Here is an 18,314-nt window from a genome sequence, read left to right on the forward strand (position 1 = left end):
TCTGAGACAGAGAGAGACAGAACATGAGTGGGGGGGAGGGGAAGAGAGAGAGGGAGACACAGAATCAGAAGCAGGCCAGGCTCTGAGCTGTCAGCACAGAGCCCGATGCGGGACTCGAACTCACAAACTGTGAGATCATGACCTGAGCTGAAGTCTGTTGCTCAAACGACTGAGCCACGCAGGCGCCCTAACTCGTTCCATTTTCTGACTGTTGTTTCCTCATCTGTAAAATGGGAAAAAATTCTTATCTATTTGGCAAGGATAGGCTAAGAATTAGTTATATAATGTTTCTGAAGAGTACCATAAAATACTTTACAAGTATCCAGCATGCTAATTTTCCAGTAATATTTGAATGCTTTCTACTTTATTTGCTTCTCAGATGTCCTGTACTTTATTAAATGTGATTGGATCAAGGAATGTGGCATATTTAAACCATATGGGAAATTTCTCATATAGCTCATACTCAGAAGCAAGAAGTGCTGACTAATATTAGTACATCCAGGGTCGCCTGGGTGGCTCAGTCGGTAGGGCATCCAACTTCGGCTCAGGTCATGATCTCATGGTTCATGGGTTCGAGCCCCACGTTGGATCTGTGCTGACAGCTCAGAGCCTGGAGCCTGCTTCGGATTCTGTGTCTCCCCCTCTCTCTGCCCCTCCACTGCTCATGCTTTGTCTCTCTCTGTCTCTCAAAATTAATAAATGTAAAAAAAAAAGTTTTTAATATTAGTACATCCACATCCACTTGGTAATATGTTGTATTCATGTTTCTACTACTGGTCCTATTCTGTTACATAAATTAGCCACCTTTTGCTGTATGTGGATAGTGCCAGGTATGTTTATTAAGTAAAGCCAATGTAGAATGTTGACATTACAGAATTAGGGGAGTAAGTGGGAGAAATGTTCAATTCTAGTCTGGCTGAATCCAAATATACCCTGAGAAAATAATTTCTCTGAAGAGATGATTTGAATTCAGGGCCTAGAATTTTCTGTGTTTCAGTATACGTGAGGATCTTAACAGTAGAGTTTTCTTTCAGTAGCCACAAATTGGCAGCTGACAGACTTTATTCTTTAGCCGCTGTCCTACTTGTCCAGTCGTTAAAGCTGTCAGATTTTACGCAAAAATCTGGATGTCTCCTCTCTGAAAAATGGGCACTGCTAACAATGTATTTCTGCTTTAGAAAAATAATCTACAGTGGAGTAGCCACTGTCCCTTCAGATAGGGACTATATAGTTCACATTTGGTCCTATTCACTAATTACATTACCTGCTGGGCCCCTGTAAACTCCTTTTAAATCCCTATCCTAGTTATTTGACAGGTTGTTGACAGCCTTTTATATTTAGTATATAGCTTTTAACCTAGAAGAAAGTAAACATAAGTAAAATCTAGCCCGCATTACTTGGTAGGAGAGACCACATATGTGAAGACAGTTTACTCGTTAGAAGGTGTGGCACGTTTGCTAATCTTCAGCCTTGTCCTGATTTCTGTATTAGAGTACGGTGGTGCTGATTGAAGAGATCCAGGGACATTAGCAAAAAGTGACAATAGAATGAAAGTGAAGAGATTAAAGAAATACTGATTAGAAACAGGAGTACCTTGAGATCTTTTAGTGTGATAATAAGTCCTCTTTTCTTTAAATTTATCATTTTGATGTTTTAATGATATTAAAAAAGAAAAAGTTAAGATATATATTCAAGATATACAGTTTACTGACCAGGTAAAATAAAATACATTTTATAAAAGATTTTTGTTTAAATTGTTTGAAAAATCTTAGCACTTAAAATGAGAAAGTTGCTAGTAGAAAGCTTTCTTAACTGCACTAGACTAATTTTAGGGCCATCGTAGACTTATTTTTGTTAAAAGTTTGCTTCTGTTTATATAACATTCACTGTCTCAACTATTTTGAGACTATATTATGATCCAGAAAACATGGTTGTTTATGATCATGATTTGATGTGTTTTTGAATTTCACATTTTCCAGAGTGAAAGCCAACTTATTAACATTCATGTAATATGACATTGCTAACTCTAGGGAAATGTTACTCTTTTCTGGAAAATGGCTTTAAGTTAGAGAGGAAACTTTAGTGGAAATTACAAAAGCATTTAACTTGCACAGGAAACATTTATTCTCCTGCTTTCCTAACTCTTCACACTTCAAAAAGAGATAGTGATTTGGGAGAAAGCTTAAAGTCTGTTCAAATAAGGGATTTTTTTTTTTTTAATCTCTCAGGTTAGAACTTCCACAGAGTTCTCTATTAGTAATTTGTAACCGTCTGTTCTTAGTCATTAATGTGTGCATATGGAAATGATGAAAACATGTTACTGATTCAGTGAATCCTTTGAGTTTAATGAAAGGAGGGACTTTAATACCATGTTTGAGGAGTGGCTTCTGCATCTGCCAAAGGACTTCTACCCTCCTTGTACTAAACCAGGTGCTACTTACTCAGGAGTCATGTGACCTGTTGTTTTCCTTTGCTGACAAGTATCCTGGCATGCAATAGTGGAAGCTATTAGTATGGAAGTCAAGAAATGATTATTTTTGTCTGGTACTGCCATTAATTGTATAGTTTTGGATAAATTACTTATGCTCTTATACCATTCTGCAACCATGAAATGAGAGAGGTAGTTGGATTTGGATTAGATAAGGAGTCAGGGAAGAACACAGACTTTGTGATCAGAGTGAAAGTGAACTCATTTTCTTTCACTGACTAGTTAGAAGTTTAGATGAGAAATATATATATAATGCTCAAAGTATAATGTCTACCATAAGTGCTCAATAAGTCTTATGCATTATTTTTTATGGGATGAAGCTAGTTGCTTATTTTCAGACTTTAGTTTTCTTATCTTTAAAATGGGAATAAAGTCTCTACCGTACAGAGTTCATATTGGGATTTAAATGAGCATAGTATATATAAAGTACATAGTGCAGTGTGGGATACAAATTATTAGTAAATATTGGTTACTTTTTCTCACAAGGTTCCCTCTGGCACATTTGTTTTGTTTGTTTTTGTTTTAGTTTTTCAAACATTATGTAATTGGAGAGAAATCTGGACTACTTGGATACTTTAGAAAATGATCTTTAGGGTAAGGGGTTGTTAGGGGTCTGGCTGATTTACAGTAAAAATGCCAGAAAGTAAGGTGTTTAAATCTCAAAGAGAGGACTTTAAAGAGCTCATAGAGGACACAGTAAGAATTCTTATTTGTGCTAGGAAGCATGATAGAGTGAAAAACAAAAATGGATTGTGAATTGATCAGTTGATTCAACAATTTCACAAGTATTTATTATGTACCTGTTATTTGCCAGGCACTGTTTTGATGTCTGGCATACAGGATCCCTGGCCTCAAGGAATTTACATTGGGGCAGGAGAAATGGGAAGATAGACCTAAATATGATAGGTGAAAGTACCAAGGGATTGAGAATCCTGGGGGTAAGATAGAATAGGTAGTGAATAGCTAGGTCAACACTGCCAAAATGTGCTCTGTGAACCAGTTCAAGGTCAGTTCAGATTAGTTTTGTGTTGTTCTGGTCTTCCATGAGATTAGAGCTGAAGTTATGAGTGTCTAGAAATTTTTATATCAATCTGATAAAGTAATGTTATGTTACTTGTGTCAAATAATAAAAATAATTGAGGCATATATTTTATATACCTCCTCTTTATTTCACTTTTCAAGTAATTTGTTTTCATTGTTATTTACAAAAGTATTGATCTTTGATGGATTGGAAATAAAACATTAGATATTTATCAGTATTAATTTGCAAAGCACTGAGCTAGAATAATAACTAACATTATTGGTTCTTTACTAAGCAGGTTGTAGAGAATTTAACTTCTAGATTAATTCACTGTTAGGTGATTGTTTAACTTAATGACCTCTAAAAAAATAGTTGTTAATTACGTTATATTTTATGCTGGTCTAAATGATTTTAGGTTCTTTGATTTTCAAGTACTTTTATTTAAAGAGTTTTGATGCATAAAGTAGGAAGAGAGAAGGACGACACATCTAACAAAATTAAAACTGGAAGGAATACAATACTTGGATGGTTGCCAATTCTGAGATTTTAGGATCAGTGGCCAAATGTTCCTTACACAGTGTATATTATGTGGAATCATACCATATTATTTATATTATTTGCCCCCTGTTTCTCCTCCTGCTGCTGTGGAGCACAGATTCTGAAAGAGAATATTTGAGAAACTCTATTATTGCTTATCAAAGAAAACCTAGATATTTAGGATTAGAAGTCTACTAATTCCTGTTGATGTATGATAACTTTATCTTTCCCTAATTTAGAGCCCCATTGTCTTTATTGTGTAATAGAGATAGTTTAAGAACAGTGTTTTAAACAGCTGAAAATAAGATTAAAAAATAAACATATTTTGGATAACCCCTAGTTAGCATATTAAGTACTTCTTTTCATTTTATTATCATTTTAGATATGCACTAACCTAGTTCCAGACTTATTTGAAAATGAAATTTATATATTTATACCCACTAAAATAAGTGGAGAAGATAGAAGTGAAGATATCGAATTATTTATTAGTAGATCATAAGGTAATTATTGAAAAAAATTTAAACAAAGGACTTCGTAGACAGTGACTCAACTCTTGCTCAGTCATATCTGGCCAGTAAAACCAGCACAAGAATGATTTAGGTTAAACAAGAATGTGCCACTGAAAAAAATATGTTCTTGTGTAGATATTTGGTAATTTACCATGTCTGAGTTTATAAAAAAACTTTAGTAATATTAACTAGTGGTAAATATGTGTAATAGTGGTACTTGAAGATGCATTAAGTCTTATTATTTGGTGAAATGTAAAGCAGTGTGGTTCTAAGAACAATGTATTTAATGATCATTTACTATTTAAGGCTAGTAGTTAAAATTTGAAAAGTTGGCTGTGGAGTAGGATGAGGACAGCTTTTAGCTATGTGAATTATAATTTGTATTTTTAATGATTGTTAAAAATAGCAATTCTTTGATTTATGTAATCATATTGATCTATACCACAGAAAAACTAAGGCTTTTGGATATCTTCTGGTGTTAGAAATATTTTTGGCATGGTGGAAGTAGAATTTCAGTTACATAAGAATTTTAAAGGTTGATTTCTCTTATTACCTGGATTTGAATCATATTGATAAATCATAACTAATATATTCTAGAACCATCAGTGCTTGTTGGGGAACGAATGGGGAGGGTTTACTCAGCAGTATTCTCCTTTAGTTTGGTCATGAAATGAGGACTGCTTTATGTAAATTGTTCTTACTGGTGCCAGCTAGCTGTAACTGCAGTCTGGCTGTGCTAGGGCAGCAAATAATATGTGTCATGGATTTTCTGTTTGGAATGTATAAGAATTCAGGCCTTTTGGACTGAAAGAACAGAGTTGATGCTTTAGAATAAGAGTACTGAGACCTCCACAACTGACAATATGTGGAATAACGAGAAGCTATAAGCCTTTAAGCTTATAGTTCTGCTTTATAGCTTTATGCCTATTGATACTATTGGGTAATATGTGGGAGGTACTTAACTGCACACAGTTGCTGCAGTCCTAATAGTTGGCAGAATAGAAAGCAGTACAAAAGATTCTGATTCTAGGCATCTTCACTTGCAACAGTCCTTTGGAAGATGTACTTTGTGTGTTCTGTGAGCTTCATTGGCATACTGTCTGACGTTTTTTGGCTTTTGTGGTTAATGGGATGTTTGCTGCACAAACTATACAACAGATGTGAACCACTGTTTGAAAGGAATTTTAATATGCAGCCAATCTACTGTATGCCTGTGTTTTTTATTTTTTATTTTTATGAATATGAACCAAGCAAGGAATTTAGGCTCAAGAAGGCTGTTCTAGAGAGTCTGCATTAGCTTTTAATGTTTATACAAATGAACTAGTAGCAGTGTTCACAGAAGAGGAAGCCCTTTTTCACAGTATCAGCTACCCACAGGTAAGAGATTAAGGTCCTTTCTTGTGACCACCCCCACTTCCCACCCTTGACCCCTCAGGGCCTTATGTCTATCTCTCTCTCACCTTTGGGAAGTTTTTCTGTTTGGTTTTAATTTAATCATACCAAGGTTAGTAGATTGTTTAATGTAAATTTCTCAGGAGATTTAGAATACCATATTTGGATTGGTCTTTTAAAAAATGATTTTCACTTTTTATAATTTTCCTCAGGTTTGTATTGAAATGAACTAACGGGCTTCATATATGAACATTACTCATGCATACAATATGTTCATATTACATAGAAATCAGTTTAGACCTCTTTTCAATTATAGTCTTGTACTGTGTTTCAGTTGTAGTGACACCAACTGGTATACACAGAGAAATGACATTTTATGACCTTACTAACTATAAAGTTTTAGTGTAAATGTACCACTTTGATTCATCATCAAAATCTGAACTGCGTTCTGTTTTCACAAATGGTTCATTGACATACATTAGACAGTGTGTATTTATGAACATAACATGGTCAAGTTTTCTAGTTCTACCTTTATCCTTTCCATTTCCACATACTTAAATTTATCACCATTTTAACAAAGTGAATTTAAGACTGAAACTAAAATGAATTTATTAGAAGTTTTATTTTAATATGTTTTAAGTTAGATGAAGGGTAGCAAGAAGCAATTATTATCATTTATTATATTATTTTTTGTATACTTGAAAAATTGCATACAGAAAACCGTAATCTAATTTAAATAAAAATAAGGAACTATACAACATAAAGAATATATAACCATACTATAAAGGCATAAAGATTTATGTTTATAAAGAAATGCAAGTATGTGTGTCTGCTAATATCAGTATGGCCAATGATAAAATGTATTACTGATTGATATATTTGGGGCGATGAGGGTGAGTAGGTGACACAGCAATGGGTGATAATGAGGCTAGTTTAGAGAAGTAAGGGAGGAAAGGGATGGTATTAGGCAGTTGTTTGCTCTTTGCCTTCCTCTCTAGAAGTTGAACAGCAGGATCTTTCTGCAACCTAGAAGTGTTAGTTTTAGATGGGGCTTCGAGCTCTCTAGACTCTCTGAAAGGCCATTGGTCATTTATTACTACATAGTCGGGTACTTAAAAGCTAGAGGCCAGCTAGAGTGTGGATGAAAGCCACACACTCATGCATCAGGGGGACAACCTGTTTCTTTTTGTCTTTTGACAGTGTTGCTTAGGTTTTTTTTGTGGGTATGTGTTTCATCTCAGTAAACAGCTTCACTAGGATTAGAGAAATGGTTATAGTAGAAAGGTACCAATTTTGCTTTATGTGCTGCAGGTTATTGGATTGGGAGAAGGGCTTGCTTCTCTTGTGGAGAACACACATCTCTGAAACATTTGGGAAGTTTTGACACTTCTCTAGAGCAATTAATTGGGAAAATGTTAGATTAGGAGAATAGTCGAGGCCGACTTAGGGGGTTTTATTTATAGGTAAAGAGGCAAGGGAATTAGACCAAAACAGAGGAATTTATTGAATGCAGTTCAATAAATATTCAGTTGGGGGTCATAGCAAAGTACATGGAAGAGTATTTTCTATATAGACAAATAACCCTAAAGAGAAGCATGTAAGACAGTAATAAATGTCTTGAGGATAAAGATGTTTAATCTTTGACACTATTGGAGTTGAGTGTGAATGATTCAAAAGTCTGGGATAAACTTTGAGTTTTTAGTTTTTGTGTTCCTCTTAGGTAACAAAATTTATTAGCAAACAATGTAGAATACTAAAATCTTGGAAGTGGAATAGACCTAAGTGATCAAGTAACATCACACTTCTCACAGGAATCTTCTGTTTATTATTTCTGACAAGTAATTATCTAGTTTCTGCTTCAACATTTCTAATGACAGGAGGGAGAGTCTCTAATTTCATAAGGCAATTCCTTTTTTTGGGGGGAGTCATCTGAACAAATCAACATTTGTTGATTTTGAGGTGGTATTGGCCTTTCATTTTTTTGTTTCTGTGCCCGTCTATTTGTCCGTCTGTCTGTCTGTCTGTCTGTCTGCCTGCCTGCCTACCTGCCCGTTTCTCTCTGTATTTCTTTTACATGATAGATCCAGTGCTATTTAAAGAAAGCCATTAGAATTCACCTGTGTTTTCTAGGCTAAATATCCTCTATTTTCCCAACTACTCCTCATACAACACGTTGTTCTAGGTCATTCTTTGGCCTGATCATCCTGTTTTGTCCTACTGTTTTTTGAGTCCCTCTTTATCTGGGACACTCAGAAATAAATGTAATGGTAAAAATGTCTCTCTTCCCTTAGTGTGCTTCGGGTCTGCAGTTTAACTTTGTTTTGACATTTCTGGCAGCCACCTAGCACTGATGAAATTTATTGATAAGTTGCATAAGTTCAAATCCCTCAGTATTTTTCACACATACCTTTGATAACCTTTAATATACCTGGATATTTGAACCATTGTTTCAATGTATTGTAATGCTTTATATTTGTAGTTACATGTTTTCTTATAATTTCTTATATTGTTTATTATATTTTATTTTGATATTCCTTGATATATTTTCCACTTTTTAATAGTTTTTTTTCAAAGAACTGGCTGTTGGTTTTATGGATGGTTGCTGTTTTATTGAGTTTTCTCTCATAATTTTCTGTTTTTATTGTAATACCTTTCCTCCTTTACTAACATTTTTGAGTTTGTGGGTTTTTTTTATTAATATGTGCATTTAAGGCTGTCATTTCCTTAATGATTTCCTCCTTAATCCAAAAGAGTTTTTACTCTTTTAAATTTATAAGGAGATCCTTTTCCTCTCATTTCATTGTTGCTCATCTAACTTTGTTATCTTATGGCCAGAGAATGTGGCCTTGTGTGATTTTTTTTTTGTCTTTGAATTTATTAATATTTCCTTGTCACTGCATATGTGATCAATATTGTGTGTCAGATGTGTTCATGGAAAATGCATGTTCTAGGTTTGATGGACATACAGTTCTATCTTTCTATTTTTTTAGCATGTTGATTAAGAAATGCATTGTTTATACTGCTTTCATTTTCTTCATCTGTAGATTGGTGTGTTTAGCCCTGATTGTGGATGTATTAATTTCTTCCTGACTTTTTTTAACCCTGTTTTTGCTTTATATGATTTGAAGTGATACAATTTAGTAGATTGTACCTTTTATCTATAGGAAATATATTTTTTTTGTCCAATTACATGATTTTCTATTTGAATTCCTTTTTTCATGTTAAATAGTGTATTGTTTTTCTGTCCTTTAAATTTTTAACCTTTCTGTGCTATTTTGTTATGGGGTGTGTCTCTTGTTTTATAATGCATATCTGATATTTTTGTCACTTTACCCAGTTTGAAACCTGATACTTTTTTTAGGCTGACAATTTTATTTTTGCCCTACATTTCACAACCCATATATCTGTTAACTCCCATCTTATGGTTATCTGAGATTTTAATTCCAGAATATTTATTTTGAAGGTGATGGATCTTCAATTTCAGCCAGCCCATGAGTTTTACTTGTTTTTTGGAGCATTGATGTTTCCTTTTGGAGCATTCCTCCAATTTCTTAGGGTCTTTTGCTGTCTTGTATCTGTACTATATCTTTGTGTAATTATTTTAGCAAGGGTCTGTTTCTTCAGTCTTTGCTCAGAAATAACATCTTTATTTCTCTATCCTGTTGATTGCTAGTTTTTCTGGCAGTAGAATTCGAGGCTAAAAATAACTTTTCCCCTGAACTTTGAGGATATTCTCTTGTTTATTTTAGTATTCAGTATTGTTGATGACAAGTCTGATGTCAGTTTAATTCTTTTTCCTTTGTGGTTAAACGATTTTTTTACTCTAAGTTATTAGTATTTCTTCATTGGTTTTCTGAAATCTTAACCCAGTGTGTCTAGGTGTTAGTTTTTTTTGCTTGTTTTAATTTAGTCTGTTTTTGTAATTAGTAGCCCTGTTCTAGGGAAAAAGTATATATATTTTTAAATTTAACTCTGAATTGGTTTTTCTTATTTTCTTTTCTTCTCAGTTCTTATTTTCCTAAAACTCATCTTCAGTGAAAGTTGTTGCTTCTGGGTGTGTTCTCCATCTCTCTTAGCTTTTCTGTTTTCCTTTGTATAGTATTTTGAGAGAGCATTTGGTTTTGATTAACTGTGTCTCGCTTCAGCTGTGTCCATGAAGCTCATGATTTGAATTTCTAATATTTAAAATTAATTTCCTTTTATATCAACTTGGGTACAGTATGCTTTCAGGATATTTAATGTACTATTTTGGAATGTTTTCTGTTCATTCTGGCAATTAACTAGTTTTTGCTTGTGGGGTTTGGCACCTATTTGTGATTATATTCATTTTTGTATCTGAGATTTACTGTTTTACTTTGCATCAGTGCCGAATCAAGTGATTGTGAGGGGTTGGGAAGTGATACTTGTACTTGCTGCTCATGGGAAATGCTGGGAATTTATCTTTTGGATATTAGCCTCCCTTCTCTGTCTCTTCTGGGGTTTAATGTCTGGGTGGGTTAACTAATCACATTTTTAAATGCCACTGCTGCCCTGGCTTATCATTAGCGTGGAAGAGATGGGGAAAAGTGGAGCTAGTTTAACCGCTAACATACAGATTGCATGAATGTGTTTTCATTGTGAAAATTGGAACTGGCACATCTACGTGAAACTCTGTATTTCTGTTCTCTTGTCTTTCTCCGTGTGAACTGCTATAAACTAGTTTGGCATTTATTCTTCCAGACTTTAAAATATCGCTTGCATTCCTATATAAATATTTAGAAATAGGTTTTTTTGTGTTTTAACACAATGACATATAAAACCTGGGAAATATTGACTACTTACATACCTAAGTACTTTCTATTTTATTATCCCATTTAACCCCTGTAACATTTTTAGGAGGAGAGGCATCATTAACCATTTCAGTTTCATAGTTGAGGATACTGAGGAAAAGAGGGGATATATTATCTTGAACAGGTAACTTAGCTAGGAAACGATAGTACCAGTATTCAAAAAGGTATGTCTGGCTCCAGCTTTTGCAGCACGAAAGTACTAAGAATTCTGCAGCTGCTTTGTGGTACACTTTATATTCATGCCCATGAAAGAAATCTACCACATTCTTCTTAACCTTTTTCGTGTTCTTAGTGTGGATGCTCCACAGCATTTTTTTAAACCTATTTTCTTAGTGATGGGTGTTATATTTGTATTTAAAAAAATTTTTTTAACGTTTATTTATTTTTAAGACCGAGAAAGACAGAGCATGAACGGAGGAGGGTCAGAGAGAGGGAGACACAGAATCTGAAGCAGGCTCCAGGCTCTGAGCTGTCAGCACAGAGCCCGACGCGGGGCTCGAACTCACGGACTGTTAGATCATGACCTGAGCTGAAGTCAGATGCTTAACCGACTGAGCCACCCATGCGCCCGTTTGTGTGTTCGTTTGTTTTTTTTTTTTTAATTTAAATTCTGTAAATTCCTTTACTTAAGGAATTTCACTTGTGATTCCTTCCACTGTCAGGCACCTAAGTTCCTCCAGTGTCTGAATTATCATCTTCAAATTGTCTTTTTAAAAAGAACTTTTTGTTCTGTGAACAGTCGTTGTTGTCATTTTGTCTACAATTCTTTTGGTTGGGCTTCTTCGATCTCCCCCTGAATATGGACATACTTCAAAAATTCCCCACTTGTAATTTTTGGGATCCAGCTTCTTTAAGCGATTTTACTTTAGGGCCTCATTTAGGGTCAGAGTAGATGGATCTGCCTGGTTCTCCATTTCAGACACCCTCTAAACATGAATAAGTTCAAATCATGTTCACCCCTGAACTATCACACCCTAGAATTGTACAGATTATTAGGATACACCAATACTTTTAAACCCACACATTGTATTCTCAAATGAAAACACCTAAAAAAAGAAGGCATCTTTGTTTCAAGTCAACATTAATATTAGAATACTAATTCAGTATGGCTGAGATTTCCCTTCTATCATATGGTTTTAGTAATTCTGTAGTCCTGGAACCAACCTTCATGTTTATCAATACCCTCATTACTTTTATCTTTTTTAGGTATCATGTTCCTTCTTACCTGTATCAAAACTCATACTTGAACAATGAGTTCTGGATTGCAAGAGAGAATTTATTTTTGTCTAAGTCTAAGTCTTTGTCCACAAACTAAACAAAAACAATTTGTATTTTTGCTATTTTGGTTCACTAGTAGGTATCATGATAACATTCCTTTTTAAAATATTTTAGTTTATTTTAAGATAGGTTTCTCAAAATATCTCTGGTGTGTCAAAATGATGTACAGTTCTTGCCTATTTGCCTTTAAAAATGGTTATGACAATGATGTCCTCTACCAGCCGTGTATTGAGACTACTCACTGCTGTATATTATTGCTAAATATAGTTGCCAATCAGATGTGTAAAAATGTGTTTTCTTTTGTTTAGTGTTTCTGTGATTATTAAGTTTAACTTTTTTCTTATGTTTGGTTTTTTATGTATTGCCTGTTTATGATTTTTAATTTTTATTTTGAATTGTCCTTTTTATTCAGTAATAGGTGTTCTTTTTTATTCTGGATACTAATTCCATATCTTTGTGCTTTTTAGTTTTCAAGTATTTCTCAGAATTTGTGGTTACTTGTAGTGCTTTCTGTGCCTTTGAAAATTTTTGTGATTTTGTATCTAGTTTGTTTGCTATTGTACTGATATGCTCAACTGCTATTTTTTTTCTTCAAAATTTTAAAATTTACATTCTAGTTAGCTGACATACAGTGCAATATTGGTTTCAGGAGTAGAATTCAGTGGTTCATCACTTACTCAACTGCTATTTTGATCCATTTTCAACCATTTATTTCAAAGTCTATTCATTTCCCTGTTAATTTCTGATGTTGTCTCTATCAGATATTTTATTGCTTGTGTCTGTCTTCTAGATAATTTATTGCACTCACCTTTTAATACTTACGATAATAATTACTGCTTTGTCATATGCTCTCACATCTGAGAAGGCAAGCATCATTTTTTCTTTTGACTTTCAGTTTTTTTCCTGTTTTGATTTTTTTTTGCAGATTAATTTCACAAGGTTGTTGTGCTATAAAAGTAACTAGATGGCATTTTAGCTAGAATTACTTCTAGTAAGTTTTATCCAGGAATAATTGATATTTTTCTACAAGTCTTATATCCAATGTAGCTCTAATATTTCATGTATTTTCTACCTCTGTGAATTTTTTCACATATGTCATTGTTTCTGGATACCTTTTTCTTGTGATTCTGAAATAAATGTTTTCTTCATTGTATCTTCTGTGTGTTCTTACTAACTTTGGTGTGATTTCTAGAACAGTATTAAGTGTGTTATCACACTTTGTTTTTGCCTTGAATGGAAATACCTGTGGTGTTTTACCGCTAAATATAAAGTTTCGAGTAGCCTTTATGAATGTAAGGAGCAGTCTTTATGTCCTTAATTTTTATTTTTATCAGTGAATGGGTGTTGAAACATATTAAGTGACATTTCATTATCTGTTGAAAAATGATAGTTAATTTTTGTAGCCATTTTGGGTTGTGAATAAATTTTTAAATATGCTTAATTTTTTAATTATTAGAGGTGCTTAAAATTGGAAAACCGTGAAGTTTGGGGCAATAAAAATTATCTCTTAGCAGTTAACCAGGCATATGAGGATAAAAGAATTTGATGAAATTGTATAGTTTCTTATCTCCTGGCCTTAAAGACCCAACATAGAAAGTCTCAGTCATGTCCCATAGACTGTTCTTCTAGTTTCTCCAAGGAATGTTCTTTACACAATATATTTATTTATTTATTAGGTCATTTGTTACACCATCAAGAGTGACATGGCTAATCATATTTCTTCTGTTCTCTAGTAGAATAACTTCAGAGTCTTTGTTTCAACATGAGAAAGATTAAAAAAAAATTGAGGAGAGAATTATAGTAAATATTTGGAAATGCCAAAATGAAGTCCCTGATCTGAGTTTGTGAATCTTTTAAAAGAGCTTTGTGATTTACTCTATTTATATTGTATTTCTTTGGAAATTTTCTTTCTTTTTCTTTCTTTTCTTCTTCATTTTGTAAATTCTGGAGGCTCTAGGCTCTGATAAATATTTTCATATGGCAGAGGGCCAGATTTCAATAGCTCTGAACTCAGTATGTTCCTGTTGCTTAGCAACTACTTGTGAAGTCTTGTGGATGTAACTGAATTATAAATAGGGTTATGAGCAGAAGTGCAATTGCAATTGAAATTGTAAAGAAAGGCATACTCTTTCTGTTTCCCAGCTGAAATTTGAGTGATTCTTTATGCAGAGTCAGTTTTTAGAAATCTGGTTTATAAAAATTAGGAGTACTAACCCTATCAGGAAGACTTAATAAGGGCTGTGTAGAGGTCTTGTTTATAATGACACATTTGAAATCATGTTTTTGATTATTAAGAATAAACAGTCTGTTTTGGAGAGATGACAGTTAATGGAAAGTAGAGAACTTTTAGTTTTCATGGGCATTCATGTAGAAAGATATCCATGCATTATATTACTGCCTGTATATCTCTTCCACATTTATATTAGAATCTACATGCAGTAGCACTTTAATCTATGCTATGTTTTTGTACTTTTTAAAATCACATTGTTCTTTAGAGTATTTTAAAATCGTCCTATTATAGTGACCACTTAGGCATTTAATAAAGATTGAATACATGAAAAAAAAACCAATGTATTTTTATTTTTTCTCAGCAGAACAGTGCATTTTGGAGTGCAATTTATCACAATTTTATTTAAGAATCAAAACTTAAAGGATTCTGGGGCACCTGGGTGGCTCAGTGGGTTAAGCCTCTGACTTGGGCTCAGGTCATGATCTATTGGTTTATTGGGTTTGAGCCCCGCATTGGGCTCTGTGCTGACAGCTCAGAGCCTGGAGCCTGCTTTGAATTCTGATTCTGTGTCTCCCTCTCTCTCTGCCCCTCCTGCCGCTCCCGCTCTGTCTCTCTCTCTCTCTTGAAAATAAACATTCAAAAAAAAAAAAAAACCTTAAAGGATCTTTTCAGGTCTCCTAATTTAATTTCTATTTATTCTAGATAGAAAACTTTAGAACTAAAGATTTTATTAAATGATATACCTAAGCCAATAGCCCCCATATCTGCATTGTGTTTTTCTGCATCAGTCTCTTAATTGATGCATATCTACCAGCTCTTTTTTTTGCACTCATATTTCATTAGTTTGCACAAAATTTAATTGTATTCTATAGCTTATAATAAAAACATACAGCAGAATACAGTAACAAGCACAACCAATATGAACGGGTTTAGATGAGAGCAGAATAACATAAGATCTCAGTGTATTTGTGGTTACCAGTCAGTATGTTTATTGAATGGGTAGAGAACATTGGTTCATTTATTATGATGGTTAGAAAGAGAGTGGTTAAGAGAGTTTCCGAAGTATAGTGTTATTTGGTCAGATCTCTGCCGATGTTTTTTAGGTTTGAAATGATGAAACACAGTGATAATTCATGGCTTTAGATGAAGGAACTGTTGATAGGAACTGTTGATTAGGAACTGTTGATAATAGCTTCTGACAGCCTAACCTGTGAAAGGAAGCTTCTTAGAAATATTTGCCAGAAACAAGTAGATTGTATTTTTATGCATTACTAATGAGAAAAATTTTAGAATGGGAATGTAATTTTTCTTTGCTCCCTAGGGGTGTTGGCCCATTCTGACTTGTATGCCCGGGAGAGATCTTGCCATCAAAAGCATAACTTTTTTCTGAAGTTTTAACTGAAGAACAATCAATTTATGAAGATACAGATTTGCTATTTTTCCAATCAGATGAAAAAGTTGTAAATATAATTTTAATTAGATCTGCAAGGAGGGATAACGTACCAACAATGTTGCTTTGCTATAGAAAAGGAAAAATAATACATACAAAGAAGAATTTGAGTTTGCTCCAGGATATGAAAGAAGATTAGGGTCTTTCCTTTAGTTATGTTTGTTATTAAAGCAACACTTTTGTACACATAGGCGAGGGCCCCAGAACATCTGGCTCTCAGCTGACATTTTAAACTCCTGTGAGTTCTTGAGAGAGAGGGCCAGCAGAGGGGAAATAGAATGGAGAAATGAAAGGTAAAGTTTCTGACACTGTCTAAACTCCTCCAAGGCATTTTAGTTGTTGTACTAATTAACACTGAGGTGTCATTGGTTATTTAGTGCCCCCCCCACCCCTCAAATTCAGATTGGTATGTGATGTGTGACTGCTGTCGAATACTGTTATGCAAACATCATGCTTTCTCTGTTCTCTTGAAATAAAACTGGGTAGTATAAAAACATTTTTTTCAAAAAAGTATAGCTGCTTTAAATAATATTTAAGCAAATAGGAAGTGCTGAGGTTTATATTTAAAATGATACTTGACTTATGTATCTAGAATTATAAAATAATTTTTTCCACTTGGAACACCTTGTTATCAAAGTTTGACCCATTTTTATGTTCTCCCTCACTAATTGTAACTCATGTTAACTCCTATTGCTTTCCTTTGTGATGAGGATTATAGTTTATTTGTTTCAGATAAAGTAAACAAGATCTATGTACATAAAAGATGTGAATACAGTTGTAGTTAGATTTTGGATATCCAAGTCACATATGAGTACAACAGTAAGAAAAATAAATAAGATAGTAAGCTTAGTTACTTTTCATTCAGACCAGTGTTTAAAATAATACTATTTATATTTTAAAAGCTTGGTTATACTTAATTTTAAAATCTAGCTATCTTTAACTGTTTACATTAAAAGGCTATATTACTCAATATGCTCATTTGATTTTATATTGCGCATATTTTTCCATCCTTCACTGGAGCTCTTTTTTGTTACTTAAAACTGTTTTATGTTCCTGTGTTTTAAAGGCATTGTTTCTAAGCCTTATTTATGATTAAAATAGCCCTTTACATATAATTTTCATAACCAAATTTTGAGTATAGTATAAACTAAATTTTCTGGTATCGAATGTATGAATTCACTTTACATTTTGGCTAACAGATAATCACCAAAGAAAATATTTAAAATTAACTTGCCATTTCATTAAAATACTTTGGTGGAAGATTTGATGTAAGAAATGCATAGAACAAGTACTTTGATAAGTAGCAGTTGTTTTAACATGACTGTTTAACCAGCCTTTTATTTCAGCAGGTGTAATTTAATTTCTTGAAATTAAAATTTTTTTCTTCTTTTCATTTTTTCTGCCCCTCCTCCCTTTATGACTGGTTAGTTCTTACTAGCCCACAGTCTTTGTAGTTACTACATTAGATTGCACATTTTTTTTGGTGATCTTTAGGAATTAAAACATACTACAAAGTAAATTTGTAAAGTACAAAGAAACATGTATATTAGGCATTATTACATTGGAAAGTTAGAATGATGAAATAGGTTTTGTTATGTGGATAACGATAAGAAATGTTAGGCATTGTCAACTTTAGCATTATCCCACTTTAGGCAGAATTGAAAAGTCAAAAATAGCAGTATTATACAGATTATAATTTTACATGTTAATTTAGCTTCCACTTGACATGAACAGTTAGATAATTTGTTTTCCTAATAAATTAATTGAGAAAAACAATTGTTGAATACCTACTGTATGAAAGCTACTACTGTATGTTAGAACAAGTTTGTATTAAAGAATAAGACATAATCCCCACTCTGTTTAGAGATCTGCTTTGATAAGTTATTTAATCTTTTGTGATTTTAATAAACAGTAAACAATCTTTTATCTGTAACTCAGATTCCCAAATAATTGCAGGGGAAAAGTGCTAGAAAAAAAATGCAGTGCTGTTCAGACTTTGAGAGATTTTATAGGGCCTTGAATGTTTTAGAGCTGTGATTAAAATGCTGCATCATTCTCCTGAAGAAAAACGCTTAAACATGTATGTGTACACACACACACACACGCACAGCTATATATAAATAAGGTAATATGAACAATGACATATAACTTGAAAGTGGCCCATTTATTGAGCTTTATGTTCATTTTTCTTTAATTGCCATCTAGTAAGAAAAGATATGCCAAGTTAGTATTTTAGATGATGAAATGCAAGGCACGTCTTTTCCCCCAAGAAAATAAAGTTTTTGCTGGTAGTTTTACTCTTATATTCACATCTATTTTGGGATTTATACTAGTGTATTCTTTCTATTTTTAGACTGTTGCCAGGCAGATTTAAAATTTCTCCTTTTATGGTTGCCCAGTTTCTAGCTTTCTGACTGGTTGCATGAACCTGCTTTCTTTAGCCAACCACAGTGACTATGCAAACTGTATTTCAGTTTCTGTTGCTATGAGAGAACTGATAAGATGGCTGCAGGGGGCTCCCTTTGGGGTATGTTCATTATTGTAGAGAAGATTGTCATCATTATGTAGTAATAAACAAAA

At 33.5% G+C, this 18,314-nt stretch overlaps 1 protein-coding gene and 1 non-coding gene across 2 annotated transcripts in view; one reads left to right on the forward strand and one right to left on the reverse strand.

Moving 5' to 3' along the window:
• The window catches only part of LOC115518342 (activating transcription factor 7 interacting protein), a 106,528-nt gene that overhangs the window by 4,242 nt on the left and 83,972 nt on the right, over window positions 1-18,314 (forward strand).
• On the reverse strand, window positions 11,987-12,104 carry LOC115519603. The gene has a single exon (XR_003970598.1). It is a non-coding gene; the product is annotated as a small nucleolar RNA SNORA40 (small nucleolar RNA).

Source organism: Lynx canadensis, chromosome B4 (genome assembly GCF_007474595.2).
Source record: "Lynx canadensis isolate LIC74 chromosome B4, mLynCan4.pri.v2, whole genome shotgun sequence".
Taxonomy (NCBI): Eukaryota; Metazoa; Chordata; class Mammalia; order Carnivora; family Felidae; genus Lynx; species Lynx canadensis.